A 17929-nucleotide genomic window follows, 5' to 3' on the forward strand; every position below is an offset into this window, starting at 1 on the left:
CGCCATTTTCGACTAGATTCTTCCCTAGCCCCGAGCTAGAGGTATAATGTTTAAAACTCACTCTCGATCGTATCTAAAGTGGTTAATATGTTTTTTAACGGTTAAAAGTCGGAATCATGCGTTTTGAATCTATAAAGTCTACTAAAACTCGAATATTGTTGGTTAAAAGCTCATAACATGTGTAAATGTTGTAGTATTTGAATATGTTGATTATTGAGGCCCGATCTACGTTGTGGTGGCTCTTATCATCGTTTAACCCGACTTTGTTAAGATCATAGATCTTGACATAAGCTTGTTTCTGTCGGTACGAGGGTTAAAAGGTGAAACTCCACCACACGAGAAACATGAACTTGTGTAACAGTATTTTGACTTGTAAAATAGCGTTTAAAACTAGCGGATCTACGTATGTACAAGTGGTATATTCGTAGAACCAAGTGTCGAGAAAATCATGTTTTATAAAGGTTGGGTGACATGTTAACAAATATGATTTTTACAAACTACAAGTGTATAAACACTTGTGAAACGAAAGATCCGACAAAGTAACAATTTTTATAAAAGTTGTCGGGAAGTTGTAAAGGGTGATTTGTTCTAAAAACGGGGTTTTTACAAGACGAAACTATTTTATACATAGATCCACTAAATATAAGGTGATCTACACTATGACTTTCGGAAAAACTACAAGTTCATGTAATAATGCGATTTTTACATACTAGTCTACAAGTTTGATGTGTTGAAACTAGTTTGAAGTATCGGAAATTGATTGGTTGATTTAAGGAAGTGTTGGAATGATTTTGTAAAAGAAAATGATACGCTTGAAAGCGTGGCCACCTCCAGTTACAGGGGAAACTCTGGCGAAATTTTTCTAAAATCTAACACTTAGAATTATTTGCAAGTGTTAAACTATTTTGAAATGTTTTCAAAATACATTTCGCCAAGACTTTATTTATTAAATAATCGGAGGTGAGATTTTCACAAAAACTAAACGTGATAAATATTTATTCGATAAATATATTTTTCACCACACTGTTTATGATTATTTTGTGAAAATATATAAATATTATTTTTAGAGTAAAAATAATATTTACAAACTTTGACGAACCCAAAATAATACCAACGCCTACACGACAAACATATAAGTTACAACGGTAATTACTATTATCACTGAATCGCCAAAACGTAACTTACGCTTTATACGGAAATATTCATAAATGCGTATTTTGTCAACGTATTATTTTGGAAAGTATTATGGGAAAAGAAAATATAATATTTTTGAGAAAAATAATTATATTTTGGAATGAGAAGTAAAATATATTAAGTGAGACTTAATATTATAAAAGCGCATGTATTAATTCCCCCATCCTTGGGAAGGAGATTAACTACCAAATATATACAAGGAACAGTTGTTTAACTGTTTCCCGAAAATTAAACTATAAAGCTAAGGCACGGCCATCCGTCTAATAGAATTAGCACATGTAGGTCGTTGCACAGCTTTCGGACATTTGGAGTACTTGGTATAGCGACGCACAGACTGTGAGTTCATGTCCCCCTTTTCTCTTAACTCTTTTCAGTTTTATAAACTGCGGGGGTGAAATACATGTTACTATGATTATGAGTACTTGATACATGGTATGGTTAGCGTAAGGAGGGTTATTACTTAGATCATGTGAGTGGGTAGGCGGGAACTGGAGGCCATTAATCCTCATTGTAGGACCGAGGGACGTAAGCGGTAGATCTATCTAGGTGTAGCGAGCCCAACTCCAGGTCCAGCATAACGGGCCTCGGGGTGACTTTGTGCCCGACGCAAAATCCGCTAGGTTTGAGTCTTCCTACTTGCACTTCACACATATCAATGGCCTTGCAAACCATTGGTGATCTCTTTTTCCTTATTTGCTACATACCAGGATTTTTGATAAATACAAAGGTTTATTTACTCACTTTCGCATGAACTCGCTCAACATTATTGTTGATTTTTCAACTTACATGTATTTCAGGGAATTAAAGATCTGGCACGGTATGGCATGTTTTCCGCTGCATTAGCCACCAGGGTCATCCAGGGTTCAGGGAATGTGACTCTTTCCTGGACAAGTCACAGTCCTTGGATCATGTTTATGTTATGTTTGGGTTTGTAATGTTTAGACAAGTTTATGGTTGTTGGGTGTTAACCCGTTAAGACAATGTTTTACTATTTTACTTTTAATGGATGATCTTGCATATTTTTAAATTCATATAGCTTGTTATGATTAAGCTATGGTATTAAGAAGTCACACCAAATTACCACGCTTCCGCAAAGCCAGGGTGTGACAGCTTGGTATCAGAGCTCTGATCATAGCGAACTAGGATTCCTTCTCGAGTCTAGACTATGATCACTAGGGCTCTCACGAAAACATTTTTACTGCATACCACTTAAGTCCAGATCCAAAACGTTTTTACAAACAAATGTTGAGCACATTTCATTTATTCATTATTAGGCTCAGTCCTGAAGACTGGGGCTCGGTCTTGGAGGCCGAGGCTCGATCTTAGAGATCGAGGTAGATGTTTATTATTGTTAGGCTCAGTCTTGGAGGCTGAGGCTCGGTCTTGGAGGCCGAGGCTCGATCTTAGAGATCGAGGTAGATGTTTATTATTTTTAGGCTCAGTCTTGGAGGCTGAGGCTCGGTCTTGGAGGCCGAGGCTCGATCTTAGAGATCGAGGTAGATGTTTATTATTTTTAGGCTCAGTCTTGGAGGCTGAGGCTCGGTCTTGGAGGCCGAGGCTCGATCTAAGAGATCGAGGTAGATAGCTAGTGAGACTAGGGAGAGTAGGCTCGGTCTTGGAGGCCGAGGCTCGATCTAGGAGGTCGAGGTGGATGATAGAGCAGTCTTAGAGACTGGGAGGCTAGTGGGACTAGGAGAATTATTTGATTGTTTATTATTGACTTACATGTTCATATGAATATATGATTGATTATTATACGTATATGTGTTTGTGTTACAAACGTCATGCTTTCATCATGTACTAGAAAGATGGACACTACGAATCCCATGGCCATAGTATCAGACGACATAGTTCTATCGGAGCACGAGGTGTACATTTCCGATACTACCGGCACAGACGATGACGACTTTCAGCCCCTTTTGCGATGCCTGATGTCGTAGCAGAGCCTACTGCTGGCCATCTTGTTGGGAATTTGCCATTCGCGGTGATCCCTGTTCCTGTGCCCCTTGCCGCTTATCCCATTTCTGATATGCCCCCGACGTGGCCTCTGACGACGATAACGATCTACTAGAGGAGGACCCATTCGAAGGCGAGGCCCTATTTCTGCTGGGAATGCAGCACCATTCACTCAACGCCGACCCTGATACGGCATCATCAGCTGCACCGGTTCCCGCACACAGCTTTGAGTTTGATCACAGTATTGAGGGTGATCCTGTTCTTCCATCTGGTTTTGATCCAGACCATGACCTTGAGTTCATACGCTTAGGCCAGCCCTTGGAGGATCCTGTAACCCCCTGTGATGGTTGATCCAACTGATTTTGAGATGAAGTTGGTTGATCCGGAGCCAGCCGTGGCCCCTGAGCCAGGCGTTGCTCCTAACACCGCATTGGAGCATGACCCTGTTCATGCCGATGCACCTGCTGTTGCTCCTTGATTGATCATCTGCTTGGACGAGAGAAAATTTGGGGTAACTGTGCAAGACAATTTATTATTACGGGGGCCCACGTAATAGCGACTTGTAGTGCACAGAAATCCTGATGGACTCTGCGGGCCAAGCTAATGAAAACCAATGTAGCAGGAAATAACTCGAACACGAATGACCAAGGCGATGAAGCCTCGAGTTCATTCTATTTCAAGCAACAAGCCAAATTGGCAAGCCTATGTGGAGGTTCAGAAAAATTTATTTCCCCACCCATACAATGAGTATATTTATGTGTAAAATTGGGTGAGTACATGATGGCTTATGGTGCTATGTATCTCATAGACAATTGGAAATTTGTCTAACCCACTTCATGCCATTTCGGCAGAAGAGAATGCCACCAGGCGTGACACAAACACCACTATGTTGCCAAGGATAGAAGCCGAGCTGCAAAAACGCAACTCACAGGCAATTGCACGACATGAAGCTCTCCGCTTTTAGCACAGCAACGACACTACTGGAAATAACCCCCCCCCAGCTGACCGCACCTATAAGCAGTTCCTGAACTGCAAGCCTTTGAACTTCGACGAAACAGGAAGCGCCTTTGCAATTGTTCGTTGGTCCGAAGAGAATGACTCCATTCTAAGAAAGACTAACTGTTCGCCCCAACAGAGTGATACCTTTACCTCGGGGTCATTTCTAGGTGGCACAATCTCATGGTGGGACCATCAGGGTCAAGTCTTGGCACAGAATGCTGCTTATGCACTGAGCTAGGACGAGCTCAAGGGAATGATTGAGAGGAAATATGGTTCAAGGGATGGAATCCAAAAGTTTGAGGTGGAGTTCTGGAATTTGAAAATGGAGAGACCTGAGACTCCTTAACATGTCCAGCGATCGCACGACTTGCCTAGGGTCGTCCCCTACTAAGTCATTATTGTTGTATGATACAGTTATGTACATATAAGCCTTACATTGTGGTCTTGATTTGTGGTAATGCAATCGCAGTATTCTCATCACTTGTGATGTTTGATCTATGGTTTATGTTCTATGACATGAGATGTTATGTGGCTGATTTATTGATAGCATGAGATGTTATGTGCTGATATTGTTGAATACATACGTACATTTTACCTGCTACGACCTAACCTACGTGAAACATCTTTTAGAAGATGCCACCAAGACGTGAAATGCGCATGCCCACCTCAGAGGCGGAACTTCAAGAGATAATTGCTGCAGCTATATCACAGCACGAGGCCCTACGCTCCGAACCTAGCAAAGGCACCTCAGAAAATAACGGTTGTTCCTACTGGCACTTCCTCAATTACAAGCCTCCGAAGTTCGATGGCACTGGGGGTGCCATAGCTTTTGTGAAATGGATTGAAAGTCTGGAATCCATCTTTCGAATGAGTGGATGTACGCCAGAACAACAAGTCCCATACGTTTTTGAGTTGTTTCACGATGGAGCTCGATTATGGTGGAATCTTCAAGTTCGAATAATGGGCCTAACTACAGCATACGCGTTAACTTGGGATGAGTTGAAAGGAATAATGCGTAAGAAGTATTGCACCCAAACAGAAACACAGTGGTTGGAAGGTGAATTCCAGAGCCTGATAATGGAAGGTCCGAAAATGTTGGAATACATGCAAAGACTTCATGATTTGGCACGAGTAGTTCCGTACTTGGTGGAACCAGAATTGAGAAAACTAGGACATTTCATTTGGGAATTGGCACCTCAAGTCCTGAGCTTAATGACAGCATCTACGCCACCGACAACTATGGCTGCAAGTAAGATGGGCTTGACACTCGTTACGGAAGCCATTAGACTAGAAAAACTTGCAAACCCTGATAGGGAGACTCAGGTAGAGTCGTCTGGAAAGAACAAAAGGAAGCTTTCCGAAGATACCCGAACGAATAATGATGAACAAAGATCTATTCGAGGTTGTTTTGACTGCGGAGACAAAGGGCATTTCAAGAAAGATTGCCCTAACAACAGACAGGCCAATGATAAGATTTACTTAGAACCTAAATCAAGACGTGCTGGGTGCAAGTATCACCATGAATGTGGATGTCGGAAGCCTAGGTGCGGGAGAAAAGGGCACAACAAGGATGGTTGTGGGATGAAGAGTCCCAGACAAGGAGAAAACCGTAACAACGCTCAAGATGGAAGCAGGAAAGGAAATGGCCGAGTGCTAGGATGCTTCCATTGTGGGGACATTGGACATCTTAAGAGAGAATGCCCAAAGTTGAAACAAGACCGTGAAAGAACCCCCAGCATCGGAGTTTGTGAAGCATGCCAGGATCCAGGCGTGATTACTGGTACGTTCTTTAACAACCAAAACTTTTGCATCTATTTTGTTTGATACTGGTGCCGATCATAGCTTCGTGTTACTAGAATTTAAGAATATGCTTGGTTTAGCCGCTAGTAAGTTAGATACTCCGTACTCGATTGAATTAGCGAATGGGAAGTTAGTAGAAGCTAGTGAGGTGATTCGAGGTTGCGTAATCAAATTGGGAGAGCGTGAGTTCGCTCTAAATCTACTACCAGTCCAGTTGAGAAGCTTCGACGTGGTAGTAGGAATGGATTGGTTATCGAGTAACAAGGCCGAGATAGTTTGTCATGAGAAGGTCGTTCGTATCCCGACCGAAGATGGTGAGACCATTGTTGTTCATGGGGAGAAGCGTGAGACGCCGTTAAGGATGATTAGATGCCTGAAAGCGAGAAAGTGTTTGCAGAAAGGATGTGTTGCTTTTCTGGCACACATTGTAGATAAAAAGGCTGCTGAGCCGAAGATCGAAGACATCCCTGTCGTAAGGGAATATCCAGAAGTTTTTCCTGAAGACTTGCCTGGATTGCCGCCTCAAAGGCAAGTGGAGTTTCGCATTGACTTAGTTCCAGGCGCCGCGCCTGTGGCTAAGGCACCCTACAGACTTGCTCCGTCTGAGATGCAAGAACTGTCGACACAACTTCAAGAGTTGTTAGACAAGGGATTTATCCGACCAAGCTTCTCGCCTTGGGGAGCTCCAGATTTGTTTGTGAAGAAGAAGGACGGTAGTTTCCGTATGTGCATTGACAACAGAGAGTTGAGCAAGCTAACGATCAAGAATAGGTATCCCCTGCCTAGGATCGATGATCTATTCGACCAGCTTCAAGGTTCAAGCTTTTACTCAAAGATCGATCTTCGATCTGGATACCATCAGCTACGGATACAGGAGGAGAGTATCCCAAAGACAGCCTTCAGAACTCGATATGGACACTACGAGTTTCTCGTTATGCCGTTTGGTTTGACAAACGCACCTGCAGTGTTCATGGATTTGATGAATCGAGTTTGCAAGCCGTACTTGGATAAGTTCGTGATCGTATTCATCGATGATATTTTGATTTATTCAAAGACGAAGGCTGAGCACGAGCAGCATCTAAGAGCCATTCTGGAGCTACTAAAGAAGGAACAGCTATACGCCAAATTCTCTAAGTGCGAGTTTTGGCTAAGGGAAGTGCAATTCCTTGGGCACGTGGTGAACGGAGATGGAATCCACGTGGACCCCACCAAGATCGAGGCGATCAAAGATTGGGAAACGCCAAAGACGCCAACCGAGATTCGGCAATTCTTGGGTTTGGCTGGCTATTATCGAAGGTTCATCGAGAACTTTTCAAAGATCGCTCAACCATTGACACTCCTCACGCAGAAGGACAAGAAGTTTGATTGGGGAATCAAACAGGAGGAAGCATTTCAGATATTGAAGGATAAGCTTTGTAACGCGCCAATCTTAGCTCTACCGGAAGGTACAGATGATTTTGTGGTATACTGCGACGCATCGCGTCAAGGATTGGGTTGTGTGTTGATGCAACGTCAAAAGGTTATTGCCTATGCGTCACGCCAACTGAAGGTACACGAAAAGAACTATACCACACACGATTTGGAGCTTGGCGCAGTTGTTTTCGCTTTGAAGATCTGGAGACACTACCTTTATGGTACGAGGTGTACGATCTTCACCGATCATAAGAGCCTCCAGCACATATTCAACCAGAAGGAGTTGAACATGAGGCAAAGACGATGGGTCGAGTTGCTGAACGACTACGACTGTGAGATAAAGTATCACCCAGGGAAGGCGAATGTGGTCGCCGACGCCCTAAGTCGAAAAGAGAGGATCGAGCCCATAAGGGTTAGGGCTTGGAAGATGGTTATTCGAACCGACTTTCCTCTGCGCGTTCGTGCCGCGCAGAAGGAAGCTCTCAAAGAAAGAAACCTTGCAGAAGAGTATCTCCGTGGGATGGAGAAGTTATTGGTACCAAACAGGGAAGGAACGTTGTGTTTTGAGAAAAGGATTTGGGTTCCTTTGTTTGGTGGTTTAAGGAAGGTTATTTTCGATGAAGCTCACAAGTCACGGTACTCTATCCACCCTGGAGCGGATAAGATGTACCAGGATCTTAAAGATTATTATTGGTGGCCTAGGATGAAAGGCGATGTTGCAGTTTACGTGAGCAAATGTTTGACATGCGCCAAGGTTAAGGCGGAATACCAGAAGCCTTCAGGACTTCCGCAACAACCAGAGATTCCCAAGTGGAAGTGGGAACAAATCTCTATGGATTTTGTTACGAAGTTGCCAAGAACGCCAAGAGGCCATGACACTATCTGGGTGATAGGGGATCGATTGACGAAGTCAGCACACTTCTTGCCTATCCGCGAGAAGGATCATACAGGCAAATTGGCTGAGATCTACATGAGAGAGATTATTACGCGCCATGGAGTACCTCTCTCGATTATCTCTGATAGAGACGGAAGGTTCGTGTCAAGGATATGGCAATCTTTCCAGGAAGCTTTTGGCTCCAAGTTGAATCTGAGCACTGCTTTTCACCCGCAGACCGACGGTCAAAGCGAGCGGACGATTCAGACGTTAGAAGACATGCTGAGAGCATGTGTGATGGACTTGGGCGGTAGCTGGGATAAGCATTTACCCCTGGTCGAGTTTTCATACAACAACAGCTACCACACCAGTATTGGTGCCGCGCCATTCGAGGCTTTATATGGGCGCAAGTGCAGATCACCGCTTTGTTGGGCTGACGCAGGTGATAGACAATTGGTTGGTCCTGAAATGGTACAGGAAACCACAGATAAGATCGCGCAAATCCGCGACCGTATCAGCGCGGCTCGTGACAGGCAGAAAGCCTACGCGGATCGAAGCAGGAAACCTCTAGAGTTTGAGGTTGGTGAGATGGTTTTGTTGAAGGTATCACCCTGGAAGGGTGTGGCACGATTTAGGAAACGTGGAAAGTTGAACCCGAGGTATATTGGACCGTTCAAGATCTTGGAGAGAATCGGGTTAGTAGCTTACAAGTTGGATTTGCCTGCCGAACTAAATGGTGTTCACGATACATTTCATGTATCCAATCTGAAGAGAAGTCCAACTCAAGATAACGTTGCCATTCCTACCGACGAAATTCATGTTGATGACACGCTCTATTTCGTTGAAGAACCTGTCGAGGTCACGGATTGGAAAGTAAACAAGACCCGCCGGAGCAGTGTCAAGCTCGTCAAGGTTCGTTGGAATGCTAGACATGGTCCTGAATTCACCTGGGAGCGTGAGGACCGAATGAAAGAGTAATACCCCCACTTATTTCCTGAGAACCCTGCTTCTACAAGCAGAATTTAAAATTTCGGGACGAAATTTTTCTAACGGGGGGAGAATGTGACAACCCTCACTAAACCAGGTATCCGTACGACTTAATTAACTATTAATTGTTGCTTAATTACTGTGCTTGACTGAGATTTCTGATAAACTGCTACTTGACTGTTGATACTTGTACCTACCTGCATCATACTTTGATTTCCGTCACTACATTATTACTTACTGAACTCTAGTGACAAACATGATGCACAAAAGCACAGTAGCATTTGAACGGATAACCTATTAAACATGCTGATATAGCCAGCATCAGGCAAACACTGCCTCTAAAGGCCTGAATGAGCCAGAAATATTTTACTACACCCATAGTGTGTGTAGGGATACAAGGGTTGTTAAACTGCGTCTCTAGGAATAAGATACAGAGATTGGATGTGCCTAAAACGTACTCTAAGCACAAAACACAGCACTTTTATCAACATACTAGCTTCTAGCTAACTAATAAAGTGCCAAAACATAAGGAAATATTCCTGACACTTTGCAGAATAAATTGTGTCGCTAAAAATATTATTTACGACGCTTAAAGGATTACTTAAGCACTTTAACGGATTACTATCCAACCGAACAACCGGACTATACCCGGAACATAAAAATATTGTCAGAAATACTGTTGGTCTTTTTCTGAGCCAGTTAGGGTCCTTGATTACCCTAACACCCGCTTTATAACGCGTCACGCAACTAACGGGGTTAATCCCTAAAATTAACCAACTTAACGTAACTAAACACTAACTAAGCAATTGAGATCGAACCAAGTGACCCCCCCCCCTTGGGCCGGTTTGGTCCCTTTGTAACTAGTAGTACACCTTTTGATTATTTTATTTGATTTTGTGGATATCTAGAGAACATGTTAACCTTTGGATTATGGCACTTGATTTTCTCTATAAATACACACACACACACTAGAGAATCATCCACAACTCACCAACTCAACACTCTCTCTTGCTCTCTTCTATTCTCGGCCGAGACACCCCCCACCTACACACCCATTGTCGGCTTTTGATCTCTCCATTCCAAGCACATACAAGGCTTACGGGTTACATACTAGGAGGCTTGAAGCAAGCGGAAGTTGAAGGACCTCGTTTCTTTGCTTTTATCCACGCCATTTTCGACTAGATTCTTCCCTAGCCCCGAGCTAGAGGTATAATGTTTAAAACTCACTCTCGATCGTATCTAAAGTGGTTAATATGTTTTTTAACGGTTAAAAGTCGGAATCATGCGTTTTGAATCTATAAAGTCTACTAAAACTCGAATATTGTTGGTTAAAAGCTCATAACATGTGTAAATGTTGTAGTATTTGAATATGTTGATTATTGAGGCCCGATCTACGTTGTGGTGGCTCTTATCATCGTTTAACCCGACTTTGTTAAGATCATAGATCTTGACATAAGCTTGTTTCTGTCGGTACGAGGGTTAAAAGGTGAAACTCCACCACACGAGAAACATGAACTTGTGTAACAGTATTTTGACTTGTAAAATAGCGTTTAAAACTAGCGGATCTACGTATGTACAAGTGGTATATTCGTAGAACCAAGTGTCGAGAAAATCATGTTTTATAAAGGTTGGGTGACATGTTAACAAATATGATTTTTACAAACTACAAGTGTATAAACACTTGTGAAACGAAAGATCCGACAAAGTAACAATTTTTATAAAAGTTGTCGGGAACTTGTAAAGGGTGATTTGTTCTAAAAACGGGGTTTTTACAAGACGAAACTATTTTATACATAGATCCACTAAATATAAGGTGATCTACACTATGACTTTCGGAAATACTACAAGTTCATGTAATAATGCGATTTTTACATACTAGTCTACAAGTTTGATGTGTTGAAACTAGTTTGAAGTATCGGAAATTGATTGGTTGATTTAAGGAAGTGTTGGAATGATTTTGTAAAAGAAAATGATACGCTTGAAAGCGTGGCCACCTCCAGTTACAGGGGAAACTCTGGCGAAATTTTTCTAAAATCTAACACTTAGAATTATTTGCAAGTGTTAAACTATTTTGAAATGTTTTCAAAATACATTTCGCCAAGACTTTATTTATTAAATAATCGGAGGTGGGATTTTCACAAAAACTAAACGTGATAAATATTTATTCGATAAATATATTTTTCACCACACTGTTTATGATTATTTTGTGAAAATATATAAATATTATTTTTAGAGTAAAAATAATATTTACAAACTTTGGCGAACCCAAAATAATACCAACGCCTACACGACAAACATATAAGTTACAACGGTAATTACTATTATCACTGAATCGCCAAAACGTAACTTACGCTTTATACGGAAATATTCATAAATGCGTATTTTGTCAACGTATTATTTTGGAAAGTATTATGGGAAAAGAAAATATAATACTTTTGAGAAAAATAATTATATTTTGGAATGAGAAGTAAAATATATTAAGTGAGACTTAATATTATAAAAGCGCATGTATTAATTCCCCCAGGGAAGGAGATTAACTACCAAATATATACAAGGAACAGTTGTCTAACTGTTTCCCGAAAATTAAACTATAAAGCTAAGGCACGACCATCCGTCTAATAGAATTAGCACATGTAGGTCGTTGCACAGCTTTCGGACATTTGGAGTACTTGGTATAGCGACGCACAGACTGTGAGTTCATGTCCCCCTTTTCTCTTAACTCTTTTCAGTTTTATAAACTGCGGGGGTGAAATACATGTTACTATGATTATGAGTACTTGATACATGGTATGGTTAGCGTAAGGAGGGTTATTACTTAGATCATGTGAGTGGGTAGGCGGGAACTGGAGGCCATGAATCCTCATTGTAGGACCGAGGGATGTAAGCGGTAGATCTATCTGGGTGTAGCGAGCCCAACTCCAGGTCCAGCATAACGGGCATCGGGGTGACTTTGTGCCCGACGCAAAATCCGCTAGGTTTGAGTCTTCCTACTTGCACTTCACACATATCAATGGCCTTGCAAACCATTGGTGATCTCTTTTTCCTTATTTGCTACATACCAGGATTTTTGATAAATACAAAGGTTTATTTACTCACTTTCGTATGAACTCGCTCAACATTATTGTTGATTTTTCAACTTACATGTATTTCAGGGAATTAAAGATCTGGCACGGTATGGCATGTTTTCCGCTGCATTAGCCACCAGGGTCATCCAGGGTTCAGGGAATGTGACTCTTTCCTGGACAAGTCACAGTCCTTGGATCATGTTTATGTTATGTTTGGGTTTGTAATGTTTAGACAAGTTTATGGTTGTTGGGTGTTAACCCGTTAAGACAATGTTTTACTATTTTACTTTTAATGGATGATCTTGCATATTTTTAAATTCATATAGCTTGTTATGATTAAGCTATGGTATTAAGAAGTCACACCAAATTACCACGCTTCCGCAAAGCCAGGGTGTGACAAATTCGACCTCCCACCGTTGAAACCGTCACACACCTCTCTCTGACCCAATAAGGCAGTGACGGTAAGACCTGTGGTTTGCTCCTTCTCCTTGTGGTCTGGATGATCGGAGCGACCTGAGCTCCGGTATCTTCTTCTTCAGCGGTGGTGGTGGTTTCCTCCTCCTCCTTGTGGTCGGGTCGTTGCTGGCCATTTGGATTGAGGAGAGAGAGGATGATGAAGATGTGGATTCAACGGGTGGAGAGAGAGTGAGATTGGCGGTTATGGAGGAAACGGCGGCCAGATGTGTTGAGGGTTATGAGTGACTGAGGTGAAGGGGGTTTTGGTATTATTATCGGAGCCTTTCATTTTCGATGTTTTTTTTTAAATTTGTTACTTGTAACAGGTTTGATCTAGTGACTGCAACGCCGCCCCGGCGGTGGTGACGGCGGTTGCTGCTGATGACGATGAAATGGTGGGTGTTTGATCTCTGTTCTTGATATTTTTTTATTTTGGTTTGAATGATGCTACTGTTCCTTTCTGGTTTGAATGATGCTACTATTCCTTTCTGGTTTGAATGTTCACCACTAGAGAGTCTGATATAGAAAGAGGACGGAGGCGGGCCGACGGCAGCGCCGCCGTGACCGGCGGAGGTCCTGGTCTCCTCCCGACGTGTTGATTTTTGGTATGTTCTTGATATTTTTTTTATTTGGTTTGAATGATGCTACTGTCCCTTTTCTGGTTGAAACATGTTCCTGTTCCTTTTTGGTTTGAATGATCTGGTTTGAAACATGTTCATGTTCCTTCTGGTTTGTATGATCTGGTTGAAATTTTTAAGTTTTACGAATCTGATGGTTTTTTGATATGTTTGGGGGGTTTTGATTTGTGCTCTATGAATCTGTGGGTTTTGATTCGATGGATGGGCGGCGATGATGCAAAAAAAAATAGATTTTTGATGACGATGGCTCGGCAACGATGGTGGAGGGTAGGTCTTTGAACTCGCAACCCCACTTTGCAGCCTTTTAATTATCGGAAAAAATCTGAGCCAAACCCTTTTTTTTCGAGATACACTTTTGTTTTTTTGAGATACACTTTTGTTTTTTTGTTGTTGTTGGTTTTTTATATTCTTTCCCCCCGTCGATGACGATAAAAATCTATCCGAGACACCTACCGACTTTGCGATTTATGGGTGCGTTCGTCTTTGCGTAAACAAGTTTTCGTGTAAAAAAGTTTTTGTGAAAAAAAAGTTCAACTGTAAACTTTTACGTAAAACGTAAAAAGTTTAACGTAAAACTTAAAAAAGTAAAACGTAAAAAAGCTTAACGTAAAACTTAAAACTTAAAAAGTTTTACATAAAACGTAAAATTTAAAAACATAAAAAGTTTAACGTAAAACGTAAAACGTAAAATGTTTTACGTAAAACGCAAAACGTAAAACGTAAAACCGAAAAAAACGTTAACGTAAAAAACCCGGGGCGTAAACGTAAAAAACCGACACGAAAAACGTAAAAAACCGACGCGTAAAACGTAAAAAACCGACGCGTAAAACGTAAAAAACCGGGGCGTAAAACGTAAAAAACCGACACGTAAAACGTAAAAAACCGACACGTAAAACGTAAAAAACCGGGGCGTAAAACGTAAAAAACCGACGTGTAAAACGTAAAATAACGTTAACGTAAAAATTGGCGTGTAAAATGTAAAAAAAAAACGTTAACGTAAAAAACCCGGGGCGTAAAACGTAAAAAACCGACACGTAAAACATAATAAACCGACGCGTAAAACGTAAAAAACCGACGCGTAAAACGTAAAAAACCGGGGCGTAAAACGTAAAAAACCGACACGTAAAACGTAAAAAACCGACGCGTAAAATGTAAAAAACCGGGGCGTAAAACGTAAAAAACCGACACGTAAAACGTAAAAAACCGACGCGTAAAACGTAAAATACCGGGGCGTAAAACGTAAAAAACCGACGTGTAAAACGTAAAATAATGTTAACGTAAAAATTGGCGCGTAAAATGTAAAAAAAAACGTTAACGTAAAAAACGGCGCGTAAAATGGGCCGTATGAACGGCGCGTAAAAACGGGACGCTAAAACGGTGTGTTAAAAAAACGGCGTTAAAAAACGGTGTTAAAAAAACGGCGCGTTAAAAACGACGCGTTAAAAAAACGGCGTAAAAAAACAGCGGTAAAAAACGGCGCGTAAAAACAAAACGACGGTTGAAAAACCCGGCGTGCAAAAACCGGCCCGCAAAAAAAATTGTCTTTTGTTAAAAAAATTTGAATTTAAAAATGTTTTTACTAAAAAAATCTTTTAAAATAATAAAAAGTAATATAATAAAACTAAAAAGTAATATAATAAACAAAAAAAGTAATAAAAAAATAATAAAGGTAAAAAGACAAAAAAAAGTTATTTTACTTAAATACCCTTTTGAATTAAAATAATAAAGACATAATAAGACAAAATCTATATAATATTAATTTTTGTTACTTTTAATCTCATCAATTCATCTTGTTGATCCAAAGGCTAGATAGTGGTTCCCATGGTTTTTACAACTAGAGGTGGTTTTCATTTTAGCGATCCCCTAGAAATATAATTATGTATATGTTATTAACATTTTTAAACGAACAAATATAAAAAGTCCGTGGTGATAACGTGATAAAAACTAAAGAGAAAAAGAGATAAACTGAATTCACTCCTTCACAATATTCAACATTACAATATATAGAGATAAACATAACCATAAACCCTAAAGCCCATAAGTAATGGGTTGGGCCTAAAATGTCTGGTTTATAACACATTTTAGGTTTATATTAATTAACACTTTTGAATGAACAAATATAAACGAACAAACATAAATGAATGAATATAAATGAAAGACATAAACAAACGATCATGAATATAAATGAATGAACAAAACGTGTGTTCTTGTTTGTTCGTTTAACAAAAAGTTTTGTTCATGCATGTACATTCGCTTATTAAGGTGTTTGTTTGTCTTTAAGATGTAAAATGTATGCAGTCTGCAGACCACATCTGCCGACATCTAAAGAAGAAGAGGTGGACCAAACCTCTGCAGTCTTCAAGAAGAAGGTTGTTTGTTTTTTAACGTATGTAGACTTCTAAAATAAACTGGTAGTGGTGTACGGACGGTGGTGGTGGTGGTGCTGGACGGTGATGGTGGTAGACGGTGGTGGTGGGTGGTGGACGTTGGCGATGGTGATGGACGGTGGACGGTGGTGAGGGTGTAGGTGGACGGCGGTGGTGGTGATGGACGGTGGTGGGTGGTGGACGGTGGTGGTGGGTGGTGGTGTTTAATCCTCTGCAGACCTTAGAAGATCTTAAAAGTGGCCGAGCTAAGTCTGCACCAAGAACAGCTCGCACAGACGTTTTTTAATGAAACGTTTTCGGAAAAACAAACAGTATGTGCGTCATCTACGAGACGCAGTCAGAAGAGCCTGCGTAGAGTTTTTTAGAAAAAAACAAACAACACCTAAATAAACGAACATAAACGAACTTCCGTCCGAACAAGTTCATAAATAGTTCATGAACTTTTGGTTCATTTACATGCTTGTTTGCATATTGATGCCAACTACCTAAAGATGATTGTGGCCAGTATGTAGTTAATAGATAAAAACACCAACATTACAAGAACATATTCAATACCTAAGGATGATTGCGGTCAGTATGTAGTTAATAGATAAAAACACCGACGTTACAAGAACATATTCAAATTATAATATTAATGAGGCAGAATCAAATAAAAAGTTGGTTAGGCCTAAGGTAAAAAGTAATCTTAACCATTTATTTTTCAAATCAATGGCTAAGATGAAAGTTTAGGAAAAAAAGGTGTAAGGGTATTTTTGTATTAGTCTATTTGTGAAAGTCCACGGGACTCGCTAGATCGATGACAAACACAATAAACATTGTTCTTGATTGAGACGTAAACAAAAAAACACAAGAGATAGACGAAGTAATAGAAACTCTTTTTCATTAAGCAACACATATTCATACACCGAAAGAGTATACATCTATCACTAAGGCAAATATGTAATTGATTGATGATATTAGAAATGAGAAATATGTAAATAATCATTCAATAGTTCATTAAGGGTAAAATAGTCATTTAATAAGAGTTTTTTTTTATGAAAAGGGGAAATATGTAATATATATGAGTTAGGGAAACGAAATATGTAATTGTTTTTTTTATTTAGGGCCAGCTTAGAAAAGGAAAATATGTAAAGATCCCTAAAATTTTTGTGCTGAATTTTTTAGGGGAATTGGCCTGTTATAATCCCACCTAGACCTTATTGGCCATTAATAATCCCACCTCAGAATATTCCCCCCACCAGTCCCACCTTTCACCTATTTTTCCTACAATGGTCCCTCGTTAAAAAAACTTAACGGAGTTAAGCTTTTTCCAAATTACAAACAGATTTTTTAGGGCTTTTGATCAGAACGATGATACAAGTCCATTGATGTAAAACTTACTTCGAAATGGTGCTCCAAGTGACTTGATTTTGGTTAATTGGAAATTTAAACACCCGAATTGAAGCACCGTTTTCATCGTTTGGAGCACCGTTTCGAGGCAAGTTATACATCAATGGACTCGTATCGTCGTTCTAACTAAAAAATTTGTTTGTAATTTGGAAAAAAGCTTAACTCCGTTAAGTTTTTTTAACGGGGGACCATTGTAGGAAAAATAGGTGAAAGGTGGGACTAGTGGGGGGAATATTCTGAGGTGGGATTATTAATGACTAATAAGGTCTAGGTGGGATTATTACAGGCCAATTTCCCAATTTTTTATACTAGATTTTTGTGCTCCATTTTTTGTACATGAGTTTTTTACTGATTTTCTTGTACTAATTTTTGTCACATTTTTGCACTAGATTTTTTTGTGCTAATTTTTTCTATGCTACATTTTTTGTGTTGTATTTTGAGAAAATAAAATGGTGAGAGTTCGTGTTTTAAGATCAAAATATCCTTACATTCTACTTATAAGGAGTGTCACATATCATCTCGACAATGCTTCTTAGGTTACTTCGACAAAACCCGATCTTCCCCTAATATTAGTAACAATTTATTTAAACTTCAAAAAATAAAATTCTTGTAATGAAATTAATGTTAAAAATGCATATTAGGTCTTGTGATTGCTACAATGTACACCTAACAGTCAACATTAATTTCAGAGTAACAAAACTTCTTGTACTTTCAACCCCTCTCTTGTGGTCTATATCTGTATTTTTCCATCTATATAAAGCAATCACTTTT

The sequence above is a fragment of the Helianthus annuus genome, chromosome 12, assembly GCF_002127325.2.
Source record: "Helianthus annuus cultivar XRQ/B chromosome 12, HanXRQr2.0-SUNRISE, whole genome shotgun sequence".
Taxonomy (NCBI): Eukaryota; Viridiplantae; Streptophyta; class Magnoliopsida; order Asterales; family Asteraceae; genus Helianthus; species Helianthus annuus.